The following is an 18,978-nucleotide window of genomic DNA, read 5'->3' on the forward strand; positions in this document are numbered from 1 at the left end:
CAAGAGAGTGGAGCTATGGGAGGAGCGAGATCGAAGCTCTCGGATGAACTTCAAACATTTTGCTCTGTGCTCCAGAAAGAGGCTGATGACCTTTAAGTGTTTATCTTGGAATGTCAATGGGTTGAATTCAGCACAGAAAAGGAAGAAATTATTTACATATTTGAAACAATTTAATAATGATATAATATGTTTACAAGAAACGCATATCACAACTCAAGATCAAAAATATTTGATAAATTCAAAACTAGGAGCACATTATATATCTTCAACTTCGCAGAAAAAGAATGGTGTGGTTATTTATGTAAATAAAAAATTAACAGCGAAAGTTATAGAAGCAGATCAAGATGGTAGGTTTGTAGCAATTGAATTGCTCACAGCAAATGGTCAAATTCTTCTGATTGGAATTTATGCTCCCAACCAACAACAGGATTATTTTTACAAGATGTTACATACTAAAATATTGCAATGGGACTATAGATCTATTTTAATTATGGGAGACTGGAATGGAGTAATTGATTCTAAACTAGATAAAAAGAGCCTGGCAAAGTCTAGAATTAGATTACCACAGACTTTTTTTGATATGAAAGAAGATATGGAATTAAAAGATGTTTGGAGAATACATAATCCAAATGAATTGGACTATACTTTTTTTTCGGATAGACATAGATCTTTTTCTAGGATTGATTTTATCCTGTTGTCAAATGATTTACTTGTTAAGACAAAAAGAACAAAGATTTTTCCAAGAACTCTGACTGACCATAGCCCTGTATGGATAGAAATTGAGATGGATAAGGTTGAGAGACGTTCTTGGAGATTAAATGAGAACTTGTTTAGATATGAAAAAAATACAATAGAACTTAAAAAGCACTTGAAAGAATTTTTTGAAATAAATTTGAATAAAGGTACCCCAATTGAAATTGTTTGGGATGCAAGTAAAGCTTATATGAGAGGGGTACTCATCTACATGAACTCTAAACATAGACTGCTCCGACAAAAGAAAAGATCTGAGTTGGAAATGGAAATAAAGAATAAAGAACAGTTACTTATTAAAAATCCAACAGATGAAAGAATACGAAGTGCTATAAAACTTTTGAAAGACCAATTTCAAATGCTTATGGCGGAACAAGTTGCAACAAGTTTACAATACGCGAAGCATAATACATTTTGCAACGCTAACAAACCGGGCAGATGGTTGGCTTACACATTGAGGAAAAAACAAAGTATACGGACTATTGATAGTATTGATATTGGAGGGAAAGAAATCTTTCAACAAAAACTAATTAAAGAAGCTTTTGTGGATTATTATACTAAACTATATGCCAAAGAAGAGGTGCAGAATGGACTTATAGAAAAATATTTAAAGGATAAGAGAGTTACAAAAATTACTGATCAACAAAAGGAAAGAATGAATTATCCTATAACAGAGGAGGAGATAACAGCAGCAATTAAACAGCTAAAAACAGCCAAAGCTCCTGGCACGGATGGTTTGACTGCAGTGTATTACAAAACTTTACAAGCTGAAATGGTGGGACAACTTAGAGATTTATTTTGCAATATTCAACAAGGGGGTAAAATACCCCCATCCTGGACAACTGCTTATATATCTTTAATACCAAAAGAACAAGTTGGTCCTAAAAAACCAGAGAACTACAGACCAATATCTCTTTTGAACACAGACTATAAAATTTATGCGAAGGTATTAGCCAACAGGTTGATGCCAGTAATCCAAAAGGTGATTCATGCGGACCAAGCGGGATTTATTGAGGGCAGATATATGAAGGACAATGTAAGGCAAGTAATAGACTTATTGGAATATCTTGATAAGAATAAACAGATTTCTGCAGTGCTGGTTTTTTTGGATGCGGAGAAGGCCTTTGATAGAGTGGATTGGAATTTTCTACTAAAGACTTTAAAAAAGATGGGCTTTGGGGACCAATTTATACAGGCGATCTCAGCAATTTATCAAGAGCAAAAAGCACAGATTATTATTAATGGAAGTTTGACGACAGAGTTTAAAATTGAAAAAGGAACAAGACAGGGATGTCCGTTGTCCCCACTTTTATTTATTTTAACACTGGAAGTCTTGCTAAATATAATACGGGACTCAAAAATTTTGAAAGGCATAATGATAAGGCAAGAGGATTATAGAATAAAGGCATTTGCAGATGATCTGGTGGTTACCCTATCACAACCAATGGAATCAATAATCTTGATGAACGACATTATACAAGACTATGGTAGAGTTTCAGGTTTTAGAGTGAACTCAAAAAAGACTAAAATGATAGTCAAAAATATGACACAAGATCGTAAACATGAGTTTGAAAGGAGGGCAGGTTTTGAAATTGTACCTAAGGTAAAATATCTTGGAGTTCAGGTTGCAGAATCAAACATGAAATTGTTTCAAAATAACTATGAGGTGTTGTGGCGAGAGGTTCAGAAAGACATGGAGACTTGGAAAAAGCTGCAACTGTCTTTACTTGGAAGAATAGCAGCAGTTAAGATGAACATTTTGCCAAGATTTCTGTTTTTGTTTCAAATGATTCCGGTGCTTAAAAGTGATAAACAACTGAAAGTTTGGCAAACTGGACTTAATAAGTTTGTCTGGAACGAGAAAAAGCCGAGAGTGAAATTGAAAATTATGCAAGATGTTCCAGAAAGAGGAGGCCTTAAACTTCCAAACCTACAGTTATATTATGATGCAGCAGCTTTAACTTTAACAAGTGACTGGTTTGGAAGTAAAAAGGCTGGAATATTGAATGCAGAAAGTTTTGATCTTGAATTTGGATGGCATGCTTACCTATTTTATGATGATAAAGTTGATAAAGTATTTAAAAGTCATATACTTAGAGACTCTTCGATGAGAGTTTGGAAGAAGCACCGACTCAAATGGGATTATAAAATACCGCTATGGCTGGATCTTGGTCATACCTTGTGGAATACAAATATAATGTCACTCGGGGGGTTTTTATACAAAGAGGTTCTTTTTACAGATGCGGGCAGATGGCAGTTGAAGACATTGCAGACACTGTTGGACGAAGGGATTAATTTAACCTGGTTACAATATAATCAATTACAATTGAGATGGAAAGAGGACCAAAAAACTGGTATTATGTTGCATGAGGAAGAATTGGTTAGACATATAAGAGAGAAAGGTCCAATGCATATTAAAAGGCTTTACAATGTTTTGCTAGAAAGGGATTCAGAAACGGAATTAGTTAAAGATTGTATGATTAAGTGGGCACAAAATTTTGAAGAACCAGTGATGTTGGAAACATGGGAAAAAATTTGGGTTCAGAATGTTAAATTTACACAGTCGCAGAATTTGAGGGAAAATTTTTATAAAATGTTTTATAGATGGCATCTAGATCCTAAAAAGTTGTCATGTATGTACCCTAATGTTCAGCCAAAATGTTGGAGATGTGAATGTTTGGATGCTACGTATTATCATGTTTGGTGGACCTGTAGGAAAGTTAAGGCTTTTTGGATAAAAATATGGTGGGTCATGCAGAATGTTTTGAAGAAAAAAATTCAATTTTCTCCACAATTGTTTTTATTGGGTATAGTTAAGGGTTTTACACGGGGTGAAATAAAATTAATATTGTATATGATAACAGCAGCAAGATTGTTGATAGGTAAATATTGGAAGAATGAAGCTTTGCCTACTATCGAGGAATGGACTTTGAAGATGGCCAGTTTTGCAGAGATGGCGAAGATTTCAGCATATTTAAAAGATTGTTCACAAGAGACTTATGAATGGGAATGGAAAAGGTGGATAGAATATGTTCAGAACAAATACCAAACTAGAAAGTACCAAATAGCTTTTATTTGAAAACAATGTATTAGAAATATTTTAATGTAAAGAGATAAAGAGGGAAAATTATATAGGGGGAGGGATGGGTTCAGGTATATATATCAGTATTATTAGTTATGAGTATATAATAGGGAAGTCTGGGGGGGAGGGTTAGGGAGGGCTAGGGAGGACGGGAAGTTTGGGGAGGGAGGTGGGGGGGTGAAAAAAAGGGGTGAAAATGTAATTGTAAAACTTTTGCAATAAAAAAAAATAAAAAAAAAAATAACCCACCGTTGTAATATCTTCTAAGAATCAGTCATTGGACTGAATTGATGTGTGTTCGTTTTGTATGTTGTTTCAATGTATCTATGTTGGTTTTGTTTTTTTCTTTTTATTATTAATAAAAACTATTAAAAAAATAAAAATAAAATAAAAGTTAAAAAAAAAAAGCATTTTTTTTCTGCAATCTCTTCGACCAAAGAGGTTGTAGGAAAAAAAATGCCTTTAAAAGCCTCTGGCGATCCGAGCTGAGTTGCCTGATCGTCAGAGGCTTCTAAAAGCATTTTTTTTCTGCAGCCTCTTAAGGTTGTAGAAAAAATGCTTTTAAAAGTAAAGAAAAAAGTTGGCCATGCCCACCCAGTCACATTACCCCCACCAAGCCACACCCACAAAATAAGCCACGCCCACAGAACTGATAGTAAAAATTTTTAGAATGGAGATTTTACAGTATCTTTCCCCTGCCACGCCCACCAAGCCATGCCCAGCCAAGCCATGCCATGCTCACCAAGCCACACCCACAGAACTGGTAGTAAAAAATTTTGAAACCCACCTCTGCCCGGGATCATAGGATTGCCATTACAACCGTCCCAGGGGGCTTCTGACAAGCAAAATCAACAGGAAAACCTAGATTCTGTTAATGGCCATGTGATTTGCTTAAGCGTGGCAAAAAAAAAAAAAAAAAGGGTAGCAAAATCTGGCACAAGTCACTTAACAACCTCATCTCTTAGGGATGGAAGTTCTGGTCTCAGTTGCAGTTGTAACTGGAGGCCTACCCATATCACTGAAGGAATGAAGTAAATAAATCTGACTCAATTATGTCTGAAACAGAGTTCTAAATACATAGGAAGAGCTTAGCTTAATCAAAACATCTGGGCCAGAATACTGTCCTTGGTAGCCATCCAGATATCTCTGGGAAGACCTTCCGTTATGGATTGGATTAGATCTGAGCCACAATTTGGTAGTCCGTCTGCATTATTTTAGATCAGAATTAAGTACTACTTTTTGCCCTAGATATAATGTTTTCGCGGTGTTGCAAGTGATTTTAACAAAATACATTTATTTTTGCAGTAGATCAAAGAAGCCTCTTGGAAGATATCTTGGCACCCGAGAGCACTTGAATGCCAATTCCCGTTTTAGTCTTTAGATGTAATTATTCTACCTGGAGGACAGTTCTTTTGATTAGGGATGAAGAATCCAGGAGCCTCCTCAACCAGCCACCTGAAACCTGGATGAAGCCTCCACTCTCAATCCCCCACTTGCCCTTCCCCATTCAGAGGCCCTTCCTTCTTGACACTACAACACTTTTTACTTCTCCATACATGGAGAAAGAAACTAACATTGCAGCATGGAGAAAAAGTGTTTTCCAAGTGATATCATGCAACCACTTTTTAGGTAAAGGTTCCCTACAGCTGCTTTATATGTTCATGTAGAACAGAACAGAACAGAACAGAACAGAATTATTGGCCAAGTGTGATTGGACTGCAAGGAATTTGTCTTGGTGCATACGCTCTTGGAGTACATAAAAGAAAAGATACATTCGTCAAGAATCATAAGGTACAACACTTAATGATAGTCATAGGGAAACAGTCAATATAAAAAGGATACCAGCAACAAGACTGTATGTAGTCATACAGTCATAAGTGGGAGGAGATGGGTGATAGGAACGATGAAAAGATTAACAGTAATGCAGAATTAGTAACTAGTTTGACAATGTTGAGGGAATTATTTGTTTAGCAGAGTGATGGCATTCGGGAAAAAACTGTTCTTGTGTCTAGTTGTTCTGGTGTGCAGTGCTCTATAGCGTCATTTTGAGGGTAGGAGTTGAAACAGTTTATGTCCAGGATGCGAGGGGTCTGTAAATAATTTCACAGCCCTCTTTTTGACTCGTGCAGTATACAGGTACATTCATTTAGTCTGATATTGTTGTAAAGCAGCTTCATTGAGGAACTTTCGGAATCATAATGCTGGAAGATCACAAGGTCTTCCTTTAAACCTAAATGTTCCAGAACGAAGTCCTAGATATCTTCTCTGATGTCACCATTTATGTTAGCTGAACCCAACAGAGTTCTTCCATTAGCTTCGCATGCCAGGATATTGATTACTGGAAGTCAGGGTCACCAGAGACTGAGTAGGTAGAAGATTGAGAAAAATTCATTTTGCAGCTCATGTTACTTCTTCTGGTAACAAATATGCAGTAAAAGGGATTCACAGAATGTTGCAGGCCATTCGGTTCAACTTACAAAGTTGTCCTTCCTCTGATTCATTGTTGACTCCTGGTGACTCCTGGACTAATCTCGAAAGTTTTCTTGGCAAGATTTTTGGAAGTGGCTTGCCCTTACCTTCTTTTAAAGGTTGAGCAACTGATCCAAAGTCACCCAGCTATCTGGGTGCATTCAGTTCTAGTTGCCACGATGTAAAAAAGATATGGAGACTCTAGAAAGAGTGCAGAGAAGAGCAACAAAGATGATTAGGGGACTGGAGGCTAAAACATATGAAGAACGGTTGCAGGAACTGGGTATGTCTAGTTTAATGGAAAGAAGGACTAGGGGAGACATGATAGCAGTGTTCCAATATCTCAGGGGCTGCCACAAAGAAGAGGGAGTCAAGCTATTCTCCAAAGCACCTGAGGGTAGGACAAGAAGCAATGGGTGGAAACTAATCAAGGAGAGAAGCAACTTAGAACTGAGGAGAAATTTCCTGACTTAGAACAATTAATCAGTGGAACAATTTTCCTCCAGAAGTTGTAAATGCTCCAGCACTGGAAGTTTTTAAGAAGATGTTGGATAACCATTTGTCTGAAGTGGTGTAGGGTTTCCTGCCTGGGCAGGGGGTTGGACTAGAAGACCTCCAAGGTCCCTTCCAACTCTGTTATTCTATTCTATTCTATCTTGTGCCCAAGGCAGGACTAGAACTCATAGTTTCCTAGTTTCTAAGCTGGTGTTTTAACCACTATACCAAACTGTCTCTTCCCATAAAGCTCCTGCTTGCAATTAATAAAAGCCTCCTGGGATCTTCTGTTTTACTCTCCAACAGCTCTTTAAAGACCTCTTTCCTCACATCGAAACTTCATCTCATCCTGGACCTGGTCCTTTAGGGTTTGCCTCGTCTTCTTTTGAGCAGCACTTTAGATACTTAAGTACATGAGTACCCTGAGGCTAGAATAGGCCAATGGATCATTTAGCCCAGCAAACTGTGATCAACAGTGGCTAACCCAAGGATCTGCAACCTTAAACACTCAAAGAGCCATTTGGACCCATTTCCCACAGAAAAAAAAATACCGGGAGCCACAAAACCTTTCCCGTGCCTGACTATTTCTTGAGCGGCCACAAAACTAGCATATGTAGTTGAATTAAACGTTCTGTTTTCTTCTGAAACCTTTCTTTTCTTGGATTTATCCATGGTTGGCCAACCGGGGGTTGAAGAGCTCAATAAATCGCGTGCCGGCGAGTGTCGCACATTGGCGGTTGTGACGCATATTTTGAGTGGCAGGGAGCTGCAGCAGAGGGGTGAAAGAGCCACATGCGGCTCCAGAGCCGCAGGTTGCTGACCCCTGGGCTAACCAATACTGGACCAGATTTGAAGTCTGCTTTCACTCTTGCTGCCCTATAGCTGAAATCTTAAGTTATGGCATTTGTGATTTTGAAGGTGGCAAATAGCCATCGAAATTGGTAGATCTTACTAGCTCATTACTCCCTGAATTTGTCTACTCTGTCGTAAAAAGCCTTTACAGTGGTGGCTCTTCAACCTGCCTAGTGGCAATTTATGATGCCTTGTGCATCAAAGTTCTTTCTTTGCCATTTCCTCTTTCTCTGCAAATGTTCCAGTTTTCCTGTTTTTGATGTTAAACTTATCTCCCTGCACTGGACACAGGGTGGTGCATCTAACATGCCAAAATAAATTGTGGCTCCCAGAACAGATTCAGTGTTTCAGGAGTAGTAGTGATGCCACCCAGCTTAGATGGCACATCCATGGCACAGTTCTGGGTAAACTGATTTGAGCCATCAGTACAATTCAGAAAATTGATCTGATCCAATTCAGACGTTCTAATAAAATGGTTGAATTGGGTAAGATTGGATTCAGATTTCCAAACTGATTTGGAAAAGCAATTTCCTGGTACATAACAGAACTATCTGAATGATCTGAAAACAACTTGGAGGAATCAGATCTGATGCTTCAAATCTACTTTTCAGTCTGACTGAGAAAGTCAATTTGGTTTGGAGGTTTAATCTCACCGCTTTAGAATTAAATCTCCAAATAGAATATGTTTGCACACTTCGAGTGGATTAATTCACAGAAGAGGATTTACATTTCTTCAAGGCCTTTAGCTACCATGACCTAAAGAAACTTAAGTGCTCAAGAGCAGTTTGTTTCCAAAAAAAATATTTTGGAAGAACACATTGTGTGCTTCCCAGAGAATTCAGACAGCCGATGCTAGAAAGAGAAGGCAGGATGATTGTTTGGGTGTCATACAGAGGTGGGTTTCAGCAGGTTCTGACCAGTTCTGGAGAACCGGTAACAGAAATTTTGAGTAGTTTGGAGAACCGGTAGTAAAAATTCTGACTGGCCCCGCCCCCATCTATTCTCTGCCTCCCAAGTCCCAGCTGATCGGGAGGAAATGGGGATTTTGCAGTATCCTTTCCCTGGAGTGGGGTGGGAATGGAGATTTTACAGTATCCTTCCCCTGCCATGCCCACCAAGCCACGCCCACCAAGCCACAGAACCGGTAGTAAAAAAATTTGGAACCCACCACTGGTGCCATATATCTATGTCATCCTTCTTTTTCCTCCCTCAGCTTTTTCAGTGTGACATATTTATTTTCTTGAAATCACTACTACCTTCTAATTTAGAGGTATTTATCAAAATTGCTCTAAGTAGAAGAATGTGCAGAGAGCCCATCAGTCACTTCTCCACGAAGAGGAAAACGCCCCAGCAGTAACCAATTTCCTGCCGTGGGCCTTGACTTTGTAGGCAGCTGCCGCTTGGCTTTTTAGCTGTGCCTTTCTTGGCACGCAGCCACCCCTTCGCAAGCATGTCTTTGCTGCCGCAGCTTGGACAAAATGGTTTAGCGGGTATTTGGTTTCTCAGGAGACCTGATGCCTGTTAACTCTTCAAGGTCTGAGTTAACAAAATTATTGCATTGGAACTATTAGAATTTTCCAGGAGAGAGAGAAAAGGGCTTAAAGATTAGAGCACAGTTCTCAGACAAATTCACCTGGGACTTCGTTTATTGAATCAGAAACAAACCAGGAAATTGTCCCTTCTCTTGAAAAAAAAAACACCCCAAATCCCAAAAGCACATCAGTTTCTTTCTTATTACAAACTTATGCAAACAGATGTACCAGATGTGATAGTGCTCCATAATGGCTAACTCAGGAGTCAGCAACCTGCAGCTCTGGAGCCGCATGTGGCTCTTTCACCCCTCTGCTGTGGCTCCCTGTCACTCAAAATATGCGTCACAACCACCAATGTGCAACACCCGCCGGCACACGATTTATTGAGCGTTTCAACCCCTGGTAGGCCAATCATGGATAAATCCAAGAAAAGTTTCAGAAGAAAACAGAACGTTTAATTCAATTACATCTGCTAGTTTTGTGGCTGCTCAAGAAATAGTCAGGCATGGGAAGGATTTTGTGACTCCTGGTGTTTTCTTTTCTGTGGGAAACGGGTCCAAATGGCTCTTTGAGTGTTTAAGGTTGTAGACCCCTGGGCTAACTGTTCCCCAACATCCAATTCTAGTTAAGACAAGATTACACCGGTATGTGACATCATCTGAGATCACACAACTATTCAATCCTCAATCTGGGTAAGCAAAGCATAATTGCTGGGTTTCACATAGCCTTACATATTGTTGATCTTCATTTATGCAAAATATGAAGGCAACCATTGGATTTCCCAACAGATGAATACTTATCCCATTCTGGCACGAAAACCACAACCCCCCCCCCCCATATTTAGCCTTAACATATTGTGTAAGCCAGGCCCGATGTCAGCTTCCAAGCTGCCATAAGGAAAGAGAGGAGAGGCTTGAACTTTCACCTACTTAATTCCCCTGAAGAACTGTCTCCACGGAAATGGGATGGGAGGGGCACATTCCTGTGAACTGACAGAGATGGGATGAGTAGAGTGGCTTGGAAGATGGCCAATGAGACACAGAGAATTGGGAACCGGAAAGAGAGGTTTGGGGGGGGGGCGCAAAGTTCAGTGCTAACTGCGCATTGAGTCAGGGTCAGTTCGTTATGCTCAATAAAGAGAAAAATTTCCTCAAAGATCGGGCGTTTGGAAATTCATTTATTTAGAGATAACAATGAAGCCTGACACCCATATTATTAGTCCAACGTCTTGTATGAATCCAGGAAATTAAATTAAGTACACCATGCTTCAGTTAGCCATGGGTAGATGTCAGCCATGGTTACTTAATTGACTTTACCCTGTGAGAGCCAAAGTATTGCAATCTACACTAACCTATTGACAATGAATGTGTTCTTCTCCCAGCCCTTTGATATGCTGAGTAACTCTTCCAGAATAGGAAGGAATCTGTAGTGTTCTGGTTGTGATACGGTGGAGGCCTGTTTTGGGGACATGAGATGCCCTAGGGATGATTTTTAAATCTGGAAATGTATGAGCCAAAGATGTGATGTAGAAGTTAAGCCAGGGGTCAGCAACCTGCGGCTCTGGAGCCGCATGTGGCTCTTTCATCCCTCTGCTGTGCCTCCCTGTCACTCAAAAAAATGCGTTGCACCCGCCGGCATACGATTTATTGAACTTTTCAACCCCCGGTAGGCCAACCATGGATAAATCCAAGAAAAGAAAAGTTTCAGAAGAAAACAGAACGTTTAATTCAACTACATGTGCTAGTTTTGTGGCTGCTCAAGACATAGTCAGGCATGGGAAGGGTTTTGTGGCTCCCGGTGTTTTCTTTTTTGTGGGAAATGGGTCCAAATGGCTCTTTGAGTGTTTAAGGTGGCAGACCTCTGAGTTAAAACTGTTGATCTAGGTCAGGGGTCTTCAAATTTGGCAGCTTTAAGACTCCCAGAAATCCTCAGCCAGCTATGCTGGTCTAGATGGGAGGACCCAAGGGGACGGCCACCCTCAGCCACAGAAACTCATGGGCCAGTCACTGTTCCTCTCAGACCAGTCTGCCTCATGAGGTTCTGGAGGTTTTGGAAGTTTTAAAGAAGAGATTGGATAACAATTTGTCTGAAATGGTATAGGGAGTGGTGGCAAACCTTTACTCACTGAATGCTGAACAGATATGCGCGTTGCATGCACATGGTCGTGTCATCCGTGCTAATATGCAGCTTCTCCCCGTGCGCTGTGTGTGAAACTGCACCCTGTGCATGCACATGCTGTTCACGCCCCCCCTGCACTGCATGCGGAACCACACCATCTGCGCATGTGCACAACTTTTGCGTGGCTCCCCATGCGCTGCATGCACAATCGCACCACCCATGCATGCACATGGGTTTTGTGCATGCAATGCACATGCATGAATGCCATCTGTGCATGTGTGTGCTGTGCGCAATTACTCTCGCATGCATGCGCAAACATGTGCACATGCGCAGGAGAGCTCCAAAAACCAGCTGGGTCCCTTGAATTGTGCGCATGCACACTGGAGGCCCGAACACCAGCTGGGGCGCGCATGCATGCGCAGCTGCATGTGAGTTGGGCGACAGCTCGCATGCCCGGAAAGGTGGCTCTGCATGCTACCTGTGCATGCGTGCCATAGGTTCGCCTTCACAGGTGTAGGGCTTCCTGCCTGAGCAGGAAGACCTCCAAGGTCCCTTCCAATGCTGTTATTCTGAGGTTAGTGTGTCAGCTTTTCAAGGTATACCAGGTCAAGAGAAAGACGGGGGAATGCTCTTTGTTGGAGTAAAGTAGAATAACAGAATGTTGCGAGGCTATCCCAAATCTTCCCTGCCCATTTTTCAGGACCACAGAATCAAAGTAGAACTGAGTTTATTTATTTATTTAGAAGATACCGGTAATCTTCTAAAATCAAACATGAAATACTACATCCAGTTTTAGTCACGAAATTACAAAAAAAATGTCGAGACTTTGGAAAAAGTGTAGAGAAGAGCAACTAAAATGATTAAGGGCCTAGAGATTAAAACATACAAAGAACAGTTGCAGGAATGGGGTATGGCTAGTCTAGAGAAAAGAAGGACCAGGGGTGACATAATAGCAGTATTACAGTATTTGAGAGGCTGCCACAAAGAGGAAGGAGTCCATTTATTTTCCAAATCACCAGAAAGCAAGACAAGAAACAATAGATGGAAACTAATCAAGGAGAGAAGCAACCTGGAATTAAGGAGAAACTTTGTAACAGTGAGAACAATTAACCAGAGGAACAGCTTGTCTTCAGAAATCATGGCTGCTTCATCACTGGAGGTTTTGAAGAAGAGACTGGACAAACACCTCTCTGAAATGGTATAGGTTCTCTTGCTTGAGCAGGGGGTTGGACTAGAAGACCTCCAAGGTCCCTTCCTGCTCTATTCTGCTTAATATATTGTCACTGAGTCACTCTCAGTGACTCTGGGTCGCTTGCAAACAATAAAGTTTCTTCCCAGCTTTTCCCCTCTCCCTCCTTTTCAATATCAGAGCTAAATTCCTCTATCATTGTTGCATGAATAAAATGAAGGGAAATCCCTGTACATTGCCTTTTGCTCCTAGAGGAGCAATAGGCTATATATATATTACAAAATAATAATACTGATAATTCTACCTCCTCTTCTCAGTTCAGTGCTTACGATGCAGGGGGAACAATTCTATACAATTTTATGCCTATCTTCTTAGCTGCTATATTTCAATAATTATAGCGAAGGCATAGAAAACGAATGGGGGCCCAGGGCTGTCACTGAAGGGGGTGGGTGGGTTTAAAAAAAAGGCAATATGATGCCCTTTGAGTAAAATCCCACCCTATTTTTATGTACATCCTATGCTACTGGCACCTTGACTTTTTGACCTCCCTTGTGGACATCCTTGCAAGGACTTGTTAATTTAGGAAAAGTTAGGGAAAGCCCTGATCCACCTATTTTTTTTGAGCCCAGGAATCATTGCTGAGCTGAGCCCAGATCCCACAGCTCTCATGTGCTGTGAATCTTTTTCTGCATTGGCTGATCAGTGGTGATAAACCTCAATAATTCTGTGCTTAATAATCACCAGGAATTTATTTAACATACAATAGCAGCCAGCAATAAATCCCAATTAAATACCCAGCGGGGAAAACCGACTTCAAAATGGTTTGAAGACTTGAGCAAATAGCATAATATAAGCTGGCAGTGAGAGGCTTTTTAATCAGCTGGTCCCACTGAAGGGAATTGCCACTTCTATTTCATTGAGCCTCTAACACAGGTACTTGGCACCATGATTGATTTTCTTTATAGCAGATTGAGATGGCAGAGAAGCCTGAGGTGGTAGAATAGGCTCTACCTCTTTGCTTTGTGCCTGTGTCCAGGGTGGGGAGGCTACTCGCTTCTTGCAATGAGTCCAGGGAAGTTGCCTTGCAGTTAGAAAATTAACATGCTTAGGAAGGTTGCTTCTCCTGACATTCTCTGTTCTGGGAGCTTTAAGGAGCAGTCCAACAAATGAGCTCCTGTGTAGATGACCACAGAGAAAATGAGGCCTGAGATTTGTTTTGTTCCTGGAACAAGCGACTGGTACTCGTGTATGAACTTGTATGGGGAGGTCTAAGTTATGTTTAGAGCTGTTTCCACAGGCAGCCTGAACAACAGCAATACTGGCACCCAGCTGGGACTCGAGAAATTGCATCCTGTATTCAGGTTTTCTCCCTCTTTCTTTTTTCTTATCTATCTCATTTATACCTTGCCAAAATTGTATACAAACTTGGCTTTGAAGAGGAGGAGGAGGAAGAGGGAGAAGAAGGAAGATGAAAGCAATAGATGACCTTTTTACAGGGATGCCAACGGTTTGTTGATATGTACTGTATGTGCTAACAAGCGGAAGAAATAACCGCTTGTGATTGTCTGCCAAGGAAAGCTATTTTGTCCTTGCAAATTTATGGGAGGAAGCCTTATAGAGCTAAATTCAACCATCTCTTGAGATAAATAACACTGTTGGGAGCAATTGTAAGTATCTACAGAGTGTCTTTCTCTCCTCCTTGGTTGAATTCACACACAATTAACCAGGCTAGGTAAAGTTTAATGGTGTCTTTGTACAATAGGCTAAGTTTGACTAGTATTAAGCTTAGTTTGGGGTTAGTTTGCTCGATTTTTGTAGCTTAATGTATTGTATGAACCCAACCTATGGTTAGTTCATATGATACAAATCCAGAAAAAAACTTCAGTACCTAGATTAAGGCTACCAGAACTAGACTGCAAAAATCCCCATGACCACTAGATAGAAGCAAAGGGATCCAAGAAACTATTTTTGAGTCAGTCACCGGGACCAGAGATTTAATCTTCTAAGCTTTCAGACTCCTGATAGAGCCCATCCTCAGGGAATTTTTCTCTCTCCAGAATATGTGCACTGGGCTGTTCTATGCATAATATTTATATGGTGCCTGGTTGTGTGTGGGTTCAATTGTCAATATTGCCAATTGTCAATTTTGCAGCTGCTAAGATTGTTGGCTGAGCAGGGACAAAAATACCCTGAGAAACTGTCTCCTTATCAATCAACAAGAGTGCTGATTTTCTACCAGTGTATCAAGTATTTAGGAGCCAAGGGCACAGCAGCACACGGAAACAGCAACCAACTACTTAATAGCTAGCAAGCAACACCCCAATTAACAGCTAAAAGCCACACACAAACCAAATTAGGAAGACTCTGGTAGCACCTTTTCAAACTAATATTAAAAGATGAGCTGCAATTGATTTCATTGTTCTCTCTATATATATCTATGGAAACAGCTGAAGCTCATGAAAGCGGAAGCCTTTTAATCTTAACAGGGTGGTTGGAAAAGGTGCTAACTAAACTCCTGATTTTATGCTAAATGTGGCTCATTTTAACCTTGCTTAATATTTGGGTAGCCTAGCATGTTGTGTGAACCCAGTTCATTTATGTTTCAACTACTTGAAAATTACAGGCTGCAACTCCCATAATTCTTGAACATCTCAAGTGAGGTTGTAGGACCTGCATTCCAAAACATCTGGAAGGGCCCAATTTGCCTATTCTTTTGAGTCCCCCCCCCACAATGCCCACCTCAGATGGTTTTAAAATTGGATTAATCACTTCAAAGAAGAATGGAATCAATGCCTATTTACAGAAAACTGCTATGAAATTCAAAGGGGGATGTCTCTGTTCATTAACAGCAGGGAAAAAGCTTGCTCTTTTACTGCCTGCTTGTACTCTGCCCAGAAATGGTTGGCCAAAATATGAGCCTTGGGCTGATTCATTATGGTGTATGGGAAAGACCTTGAAAGGTGGGGCAAAGAGACACTAAGGAACAGATAAGAGACAGCATAGCCCTTACCTAAATAACGGGTAGGGCAAGAGCCACAAACAGAACTCTCCCTAGTTTCTCAGGCTGTAAAGAAGAGGGGAGGAGAATTTTCCTTTCAGACTTGTGAGATTGATATCAGCCTTACTAGATAGACCAGACAGGAACACAACCAGATGGACTAATTTTGGTTTATTATAAAGCTATATGAATAGAATCTTGCAAGTTGCACAACATTGCAACTCAAGGTTGGACACCCCTGCTATAGAACCTTCACCCTGCTGGTCCTAAAATTCTTATCTAAACCTGGCTTCTTCTTAAGACTCGGCAGGCATCCTACTAAGGTGGAAAACTCAGGAGAAAGAAATGAGTGTGGTCAGTTCTAAAAACAAAAATGGATTTTGCTTGGCTGTGAATTTAAGCTGCTTTAAAATAATGAACGATTCCCCCATGCATTTGAAAGTTAAAAATTACAATTACGCGCTTAGAAGATTGCACCAAAGGCATCCCAAAGCTGGAACAGCCAGGAGAGGCATGAAAAAGTAAAAAAAAAAAAAAGTCACAATTGCAAGCCAAGCTTATTTATTTATTTATTCATTAGTTTGATTTATATGTCGCCCTTCTCCAGAGACTCAGGGCAGCTTACAATGCATTAAGCAATAGCCTTCACACTTTCATATATATCTGCTCAGTAGGGCTTTTTGGGCCCCCCCCGAGCGGTGTTCTTTTTATACAAAGTCAGCTTATTGCCCCCACAAGCCGGGTCCTCATTTTACCTACCTCGAAAGGATGGAAGGCTGAGTCAACCTTGAGCCTGGTGAGAATTGAACTCGCAGTAATTGCAGGCAGCTGGCAGCTAAGTGTTACTTTAACAGCAGTTTAGTCTGCTGCGCCACCAAGGCTCCTGTGTACAAAATATCTGTGTACAAAAGGGGCAGGGCTTAGATTATTATGATCTGCCGTTGTGAGATTTTGATGCTCCTCCCTGTGGACATGGCCACAGGAGGCACATGTAGCTGAGAGGTGTTAGACCATGCATCATGACTACTCATATTAACCATTTAACTTGGTTAGTACATTAACCCTTTTTCTGGTCATAAATTTACCAAAGAGGCTGGATACCCACATTAGAAGAAGCCACAACAAATATTAACCCATGTTATCCCTAACCAAGCTTTTTGCAAATTGTGTAGATGAAGGTATCTGCAACGAACCTTGGCATGGAGGACAGAGTAGTTTTTTGTATTTGTTCACTACTGCTTCTTCAGGCAGAGGGATTTGGATTGTTTGACATGGAAAGTGAATGTAGGGACTGGCATAGTGGACACATATACGGTCTTTCAAAATGGTTGCTTATGAGATAAATATTTGGTACAATTAAAAGTCTTGGATGATACAGCCCTGCTGTTGCATTTATCATCATCAGCTGCACAAAGACAAGCTTATTTCATTGCAAGGACATTTTGCTGAAAAGAATAAAGACAGTTTGATGGAGGAGGTTTTTAATTTCAAGAGAACGGAAGGAGGAAAAGCTGAAAACAGTTGAGAGACTGTAGGATACTGGAAAGGATGGGGAAGAATACTAGCCTTGGCTGAACTAAATCCTATTTTCTTGGGTTTTAAAGCAGCCCTGGCATTTTCATTTGGGGTTTTTGATGCTTCTTAAATCTTGGTGGTTCCCAAAATGGTCCCAGTTCAGTTGTGATCTTTTATTTATTGCTTTCAGAGGCATTGCAAGTTCTGCGAATTCTCTGGAGACCCCACTGTGTTCTCAGAATCTCATGTGTATCTGACACTGAGAGGGCTGGGCTATTGTTGAGGCTGCATTGCAATGACCCTGCATTTATCACAAGAACCCAGCATGTTGCACCATAAAGCACCGTGGGTTGCACAGGTTGCCTCATTTTTTATCAGGGCACACACGCCAGCAAACACTTGGCAATAATTTACCTCCTCAGCTTATGCTCAGCAGGGATCTAAGGAAGACATTAGACCAGGGGTGTCAAACTCAAGGCCCGTGGGCCGCAGGCCAGATCTGGCTGGCAGGGTGCTTAGATCTGGCCCATGGGGCCGCCCTGGAAACAGTGAAGGACCAGGCCGCAGTGTCTCTGCCAGCAAAAACAGAGCCCGGGAGGCTACGATGACCTCCTGCAACCCTCTGCCAGTGAAAATGGAGCTCAAATTTGTGTCCTTTGGAGTCTTCGTGGGCGGACATGAGGGATAGAGGGTCATGTCTCTTGATGGCCAGGAAGTGTTTGTACAATCTGGCTGATAGTTTTCTTCCTGTTCGGCCGACATAGTTCGTCTTGCAGTTGCTGCATTGGATCCGATATACGACGCCTGATCTTTGGTTCCTTTCTGTCTGCCCTTTCGGTTTGGTACTCTCAGAGGTGGTATTCAGCTGGTTCTGACCGGTTCTGGAGAACCGGTAGCAGAAAGTTTGAGTAGTTTGGAGAACCGGCAAATACCACCTCTGACTGGCCCCGCCCCCATCTATTCGCTGCCTCCTGAGTCCAAGTAATCGAGTCCCAACTGATTGGCTGGGTCTTCTTTTGTTGCCCTGCACACGGAGCTGGAAAGCAGGTTAGTGGGGTGGGGAGGGAATGGAGATTTTATAGTATTCTTCCCCTGCCACACCCACCAACCCACGCCACGTGCACAGAACCAGTAGTAAAATTTTTTGAATCCCACCACTGGATACTCTTCAATGGGGAAACTCTGTCCGTGGAAGTTGTGAACAGTTTAGGACAGGTGATGTCACAATGTGGTTTCACGGTTTGTTAAAATCATATTTAGATTTGCACAGGCAAAATGGGAGCAAGATTTGACCACCCTCCGAGTCTGCTCTAAAGGCAGAGTGAGAATACTGCTGGCACTGCCCCAGAAAATTTCTCCTTATTTTCACTGCCCAAGCTAGCAGTTGTGGTTCTATATTGCTTGACTATCCCTGTGATATATAGATTAAAATGTAATTATTAAAAGTCTCTGAATATTCAAATCTTGCCCAGCCCTAACATCCACAAAATTATTAGCTTTATTCTGGGGGAGAGAAATGAGAGCCTATACAAATTCATTTAACATTTTAAGAGATTTGCGGTATTGCAAAGTTTAAGAGCCACTGGCAGACTAAATCAATTAAAGTTATGAGCAGTTTATCAGTGGGCGTTCCATTTTAATCTGCCGGGCTAGGAAAATTGAAATTCTTGTTCTTAGTGCTGCTTTGTTTCTGTTCGAAGAGGGTTGGGCCCTGGACCCCTTTTTGTGGAGGGGCATGGGGACATTTCTGGAATTTGAAGATGCTCTCACAATATGGCAGATGGAAAGGTGTTTGCCTTCACCAAACAGCTCCATAGAGGGGAAAACCATCTTCAACAGTGGCAGCTAATAAATGTAATCATAAATAAATATAGTTTTAGAATTGTAAGTTTCCAAGAGTCATTTGGCTGAGATGGGCAACTACAGAAATTGATTGATTGATTGAATGAATGAATGAACGAATGAATGAATGAACTTG

Source organism: Pantherophis guttatus, chromosome 1, assembly GCF_059756535.1.
Source record: "Pantherophis guttatus breed Tessera chromosome 1, ASM5975653v1, whole genome shotgun sequence".
NCBI classification, from domain to species: domain Eukaryota; kingdom Metazoa; phylum Chordata; class Lepidosauria; order Squamata; family Colubridae; genus Pantherophis; species Pantherophis guttatus.